Source organism: Leopardus geoffroyi, chromosome E2 (genome assembly GCF_018350155.1).
Source record: "Leopardus geoffroyi isolate Oge1 chromosome E2, O.geoffroyi_Oge1_pat1.0, whole genome shotgun sequence".
In the NCBI taxonomy this organism is placed as follows: domain Eukaryota; kingdom Metazoa; phylum Chordata; class Mammalia; order Carnivora; family Felidae; genus Leopardus; species Leopardus geoffroyi.
Window position 1 is genome coordinate 2,729,041 of NC_059335.1, and position 6,551 is coordinate 2,735,591.

The 6,551-nt window shown below is 44.0% G+C and overlaps 1 protein-coding gene across 4 annotated transcripts in view; it reads left to right on the top strand.

The window, feature by feature from the left end:
- The window catches only part of NLRP13 (NLR family pyrin domain containing 13), an 85,482-nt gene that overhangs the window by 16,448 nt on the left and 62,483 nt on the right, over positions 1–6,551 (top strand). The window lies entirely within an intron of this gene.

Here is a 6,551-nt window from a genome sequence, read left to right on the forward strand (position 1 = left end):
GGATTGCGAGGAACTTGTTCTGTGAGTGTGCCACAAGATGAGCATTTCTTTTTAAAAAAAATTTTTTTTAACATTTATTTATTTTTGAGACAGAGAGAGAGCATGAACAGGGGAGGGTCAGAGAAAGAGGGAGACGCAGAATCTGAAACAGGCTCCAGGCTCTGAGCTGTCAGCACAGAGCCTGACGCAGGACTCGAACCCACGGACTGTGAGATCATGACCTGAGCCGAAGTCGGACGCTTAACCGACTGAGCCACCCAGTTGCCCCAGAGCAACCATTTCTAATAAATTTTAACTTAACAAGCAATGTCTTGCAGTATGAGTAGTACGTGATGCTGAAGGTCACATGGTCACAACTGAGCCAATGCTTCTTGAAATTCACCTTGATATACAAGTGCTTTGGATTACAGGCATATTTCTGGAATGAATTACGCTCACAAACTAAGGTTTTACTGTACATGGAAGGAAACATGGAAGGAAGGGCTCTGGGCTGGTGAAAGAGGGGGACACAAATGCCACTGTGACAAAGTGGTAGTTTTCCTAAGCTAGAGTATTTCAAACACTGCTTTCAGAGATGAAGCGGTCTACATGGGCACACGTTTCCCCCCTAGGATATAGGACACAGGGGATCACAAATGTCTGGTTTATGAGAATTACATCTTTTTTTTTTTAAATTTTTTTTAACGTTTATTTTATTTTTGAGACAGAGACAGAGCATGAACGGGGGAGGGGCAGAGAGAGAGGGAGACACAGAATCGGAAACAGTCTCCAGGCTCCGAGCCATCAGCCCAGAGCCTGACGCGGGGCTCGAACTCACGGACCGCGAGATCGTGACCTGGCTGAAGTCGGACGCTTAACCGACTGCGCCACCCAGGCGCCCTGAGAATTACATCTTAAAACAGTTCAGAGATGGCAGTCAGACAATTATGGACTGACCAGCTGCCTGGAGAAGGAAGTAGAGTGGTTGGGACAGAGAGCTAATGGCCCACAAAGCTGAAAACAATCAGCCCTTTGCAGAAAGTCCGCCGACTTCTGCTCTTAAAAAAAAAAAAAAAAAAAAAAAAAAAAGCTTCAACATTGGGGTGCCTGGGTGACTCAGCTGGTTAAGCATCTGACTCTTGGTTTTGGCTCCATTCATGATCTCACAGTTTGTGGGCTCTGCGCCAACAGTGCAGAGCCTGCTTGGGATTCTCTCTTTCTCCCTCTCTCTCTGCCCCTCCCCAACTTGCTCTTTCTCTTTCAAAACAAATAAACCTAAAAAAATTTAAAACTAAAGTTTCCTATTTTTCCCCCTCCGACATAAAACAACCTGGATCCGTGGAGATGGAAAACAAAACACCCCTCTCCCCCTGCCCCAATCTCCCAACTATTCGGTTAAGTGGTGACTAAATGAATATGGGAAGCTCATTTAAAGGAGAACAAATTTCAGATGGCCACACCTGCACACGGGTAGAGACATGATTTGAATTGAACGTTTGCCTTATCGTGCAAAGCAATCAAAGGAACAAGTGGAGGAGAACTGTGGCTGTAAAAAGTCACAAAAGTCTCAGTGGTCTCAGGAAGGTTATTTTTAGAATGGGATGCTTGACAAGGTTTATAGGCTCAGAGGGAAAAGTAAAAGTAGAAGCAGGAAACAAAACAATTAAATGAGTACTTACTCTTTTCTAAATCCCTTCTTAGGCAATTTACAGCAACTCATTAATACTTTCCATCAGTAATGTGGATACACAAAGAGTGTTACTGTCTTCACTTTACAGAGTGTTTTAGGAAAAAGCATTTTAACGCACATCTGATTATAATGCTCCACCTCTTCCAACACATCCCAGGAGGGAGCTGATGATCAAACCCAACAGAGTAGGAGGAAAGCACAGGTGGAGGGACTGGCCTGGGGAAGGCAGATGGACCCCTTCCCCTGGAAAGCTGAAGAGGGATTGGGGAGAAGGTAAGGACATTACTCCCACAAAGGGCAGGGTTGTAGGTTGGAAAGATGTAGAGTAAGACTGGTGGTTAATATTATTTTCTGGAAATAAATGACTAGCCAAAGCTTCCCCTTTGTCTTTATCCTTTATTCTATCTATGTCTTGCAATAGCTTTCTGCACCGGGTCTTGAATGATCCCATAGAAGTGGTCAAGATCACAGGGCTTGATATCTATCACATGCAGTTTTGAATGTTGATTCAGCCCTTGCTACTCCAGGCAAAGCCATTTATTCCTCTGTGACTCAGTTTCCCCATGTGACAACACCCTCAGGACTGTATAGTGATTCAATAACTGTAACCCTTCCCTGTGTGGTTAACATATAATTAGCACCTTAATTATAATTAAGACAGTGACAATCCTGAGCTCCCACAAGACCTGGTCCAGACATCAGCTGATCTTGAACTTAGGGTCACAGCACCCCCCACTCTGTCCTCTATTTTAGACCTAGAGACTGGGAAGGATTAAAGGAATGTACTGAAGGAACCCAAACAAACGTGAAAAAGATTCTTTTATCAAAATGGGGAAATGGGACGCCTCATTCTTTCAAAGCATATCTTTGGTTCTTGGGCTCTGGCTAGTCTAAATGGAGAGCGTGGGCACACAGAGCCAAGCTCAAGGAATATGTCCTAACCAGTGCTACAGAAAGAAAGGAGACGAAAGCTAGGAACAAGAGAAAATACTCACCAACTCGCCTCCAAAATCAGAGCCCGCTCCCCGGCCAATGGGCAACCACACGGTGAGGGTCTTTGGGGAATCCTGGGTCAGTGACGTTGTTGCTTTCCATTGGTTGTCCTGGGCTCTGAATGGCCAGCTCCAGGGTAGATGTGGAGCAGCTGTCTTCTGCACCTGTCCTGGCACTATTGAAGATGCTGCCTCATCCTTAGCACACCTGTGCTCAGCCCTCACCTGGTTGTCCCAGGGCAATGTTCTTATTTTACACAACCTGCATTTACTGACCAGTGTCTAATGCCACTGCTGTTGTCTGTTCAGTTGACTTTCTCCATAAACTCTTTTTTAAATGTTTATTTATTTATTTTGAGAGAGAGAGAGAGAGAGTAAGGGAGGGATGGGGAGAGAGAGAGAGAGAATCCCAGACTCCATGATGTCAGCGTAGAGCCCAACGTGGGGCTCGAATTCACAAACTACGAGATCATGACCTGAGCCGAAGTCAGACACTCAACTAACTGAGCCACCTAGGCGCCCCTCTCCATAAAACTCTTACCTGGATTCCCTGTGAACTCATCGTAAGCATTCCTGTTTGTTATCAAAAGAACAGTCTCCGAGATTCTCCCCTTCTGAAGTGTCCATCTTGGGCAATAGAAGTACTAGCCATTTTGTGCCTCGAGTCTCCACGTTAGTGGTTGTCTCCTGGAATTTTCCCATCCTTCCCCCTGCCCTCCTCGCTTTACTGAAATATAACTGACAACACTATGTAAGTTCAAGCTACACAATGTATTGCTTTGACACACTGATTCACTGAAAAGTGATTGCCAGCAATGCTAACAGATACCTCCTATTCCAGTAGTTCCCAAACTTCACCCCAGGTTAGAATCATCTGGGAGAATTTTAAAACCCCTGATGCCCAAGCCACACCCTACTCCAATTAAGTCTGGATGTCTGGGGCTGGCAGCCAGGCAACAGTGCTTTTATTAAAGATTCCCAGGTAAGACCCTGTGCCACAAAGACTGGGGACATTGTCACACTTTCAAGCCCGGCTATTTTCAAGGCACATTCCCCTACTGCTTTAGCAAAGGGGTGTCTCCTGGGCCCTTGAGGGGAACCTGTCAGTGGGTGGATTCTCTGGCTTTCTGTTGCCCCCAGGCAAGGCAGTTCAGGGCAGCTCCACCTCATTCACTGTGGATCCTAGTGGTGGTACATTATGATCAGCTCCAGCTGTTAAATTCTGGGCTCTGGAGAACAAATCAAAGCAAATGAAATTTGCAAATGACATATTGGATAAAGGGTTAGTATCCAAAATCTATAAAGAACTTATCAAACTCAACACCCCAAAAGCAAATAATCCATTGAAGAAATGGGAAAAATACATGAACAGACATTTTTCCAAAGAAGACGTCCAGATGGTTAACAGACACGTGCAAACATGCTCAACATCACTCATCATCAGGGAAATACAAATCAAAACCACAATGAGATGTTACCTCACGCCTGTCAGAATGGCTAACATTAACAACTCAGGAAACAACAGATGTTGGCAATGATGTGGAGAAAGGAGAACCCTTTTTTACTGCTGGTGGGAATACAAACTGGGGCAGCCACTCTGGAAAACAGTATGGAGTTTCCTCAAAAAATTACAAATAGAACTACTCTATGACCCAGCAATTGCACTACTAAGTATTTATCCAAAGGTTACAAAAACACTAATTCAAAGGGGCACATGGACCCCAGTGTCTATAGCAGTGCTATCAACAATAGCCAAACTATGGAAAGAGCCCAAATGTCCATCGACTGATGAATGAATAAAGAAGATGTGGTACATATATACAGTGGAATATTACTCATCGATGAAAAAGAATGAAATCTTGCCATTTGCAACAATGTGGTTGGAACTGGAAGGTATTATGCTAAGCGAAATTAGAGAAAGACAAGTATATGATTTCACTCATCTATGGAATTTAAGAAACACAACAGATCAACATAAGTGAAAGAAAAATAAGATAAAAACAGAGAGGGAGGCAAACCATAAGAGACTCTTAAATACAGAGAACAACCTGAGGGTTGCTGTAGGGGAGGTGGATGGGGGGGATGGGCTAAATGGGTGATGGGCACTAAGGAGGGTACTTGTTGGGGTGAACACTGGGTGTTATAAGTAAGTGATGAATCAGTGCGTTCTACTCCTGAAGCCAATATTATACTACATGTTAACCAACTTGAATTTAAATAAATAAATTTTAAAAACCAAAAAAAAAAAAAAAGCAAATTTTAAATGGAAGATTTGATTACCTTTATTTTTCTCTATGCTTTAAGGATGGGGTGGAGGTGGGGTTGAAGATTCCAACTGCTCTGACTTTTGTAATGAAACCCTTCTGGAGACCAGAGAACCAATGCAGATAATACCTGATCATTACTTTGTATAGAAAAACATGAATTTTTCTTTTTTTTTAAATTTTTTTTAAGGTTTATTTATTTTTTTGAGACAGAGAGAGACAGAGCATGAACGGGGGAGGGTCAGAGAGTGAGGGAGACACAGAATCCGAAACGGGCTCCAGGCTCTGAGCTGTCAGCACAGAGCCTGACGCGGGGCTTGAACTCACCGTGAGATCATGACCCGAGCCAAAGTTGGACGCTCAACCAATTGAGCCACCCAGGCGCCCCAAAACATGAGTTTTTCAAAAGAAAAATATTGTATGGCTGCCTCTATATCTTTGAGTTCCAAATGCTGTCCTAACTCCTTCATTCATGTACGACATGATTTAGACCTGGGAAGTTCAGACTGCCCTGTGATGTATAGTCCCTTTCTGTGAGGTTGGAGGGGAGGTCATCTGCATATTACTAGAGTTTCTCAAAGTTCTGTGGACCACGAGGAGACAGAGCATGTAGGGAACCACTCTCTAGAGCAAGGATCTAGTTCAGCCTGCTATGTGTCCAAGAAACATTTGCCTTAATTTGTTTTATAGTATTAATACACTAAAATCATTTTTAGAAGTTCAGTTTTTAAAAAGTTTATTAATTTTTGAGAGAACGAGAGAGAGAGAGAAAGAATCCCAAGCAGGCTCCACACCCAGCACGGGGCTTGAACTCACAACTGTGAGATCATGACCTGAGCTGAAACCAAGAGTTGGATGCTCAGCCAACTTAGCCACCCCAGTGCCCCTGAGGTTTCTTCCATTGATCTACTAGTCTACTGGTAAATAAATAACACCTGAAAAGCTTTCACATTGCATTTATGTATACATTTTTAATTAAATTCTTCTGATATCCTCATAGGCAATTCAGATACTTCCCAGAGACAATATTAACATGACAAATTCAAGGACTTCCAGAAGCCAGGGGTGGAAGAGGGCTGGTTTCCCCAACTCAGTGACTAATCCATGTCTAACACATGACCGTCAACATCTCCAAGGGAGCTGTTTAGAGGTCATGCCCCACACCATTTTCCAGAAACAATTGGGCCATTCCAGACTCAGAATGGCCCACAGAATAGGCCAAAATTCCCCACGTTTTCTCTAGGAAAAAAATACCCATGGTGGGGTCACCAGATCACTCCATCCATCTTGCCTCCTCCCAGTACTCAATGCTCCAGTCCTGTATGATCCTTAGGACTTCATTCTTCACAGCTGGGCCCTCCAGCCTTGTCATTGTCTCTGCTGCGTAGTTCTGCTTCATTTCCCTGTGAAGGACAAGAATCAGGCTTTGTTGTCTCACATTTGGTGTACGTGTGTGTGTGTGTGTGTGTGTGTGTGTGTTCCTAGAAACGTACATAGAACCTTGAAGACAGAAGTGCACCACCCTGGAGACCACTCTGGTCCCATGCTACAAACCAAGACCAGACTACTGCTCTGGGGAGTCAGGGATGGTGGCCGAGGTCCTCCGTCCAACCACTTACTAAGTGT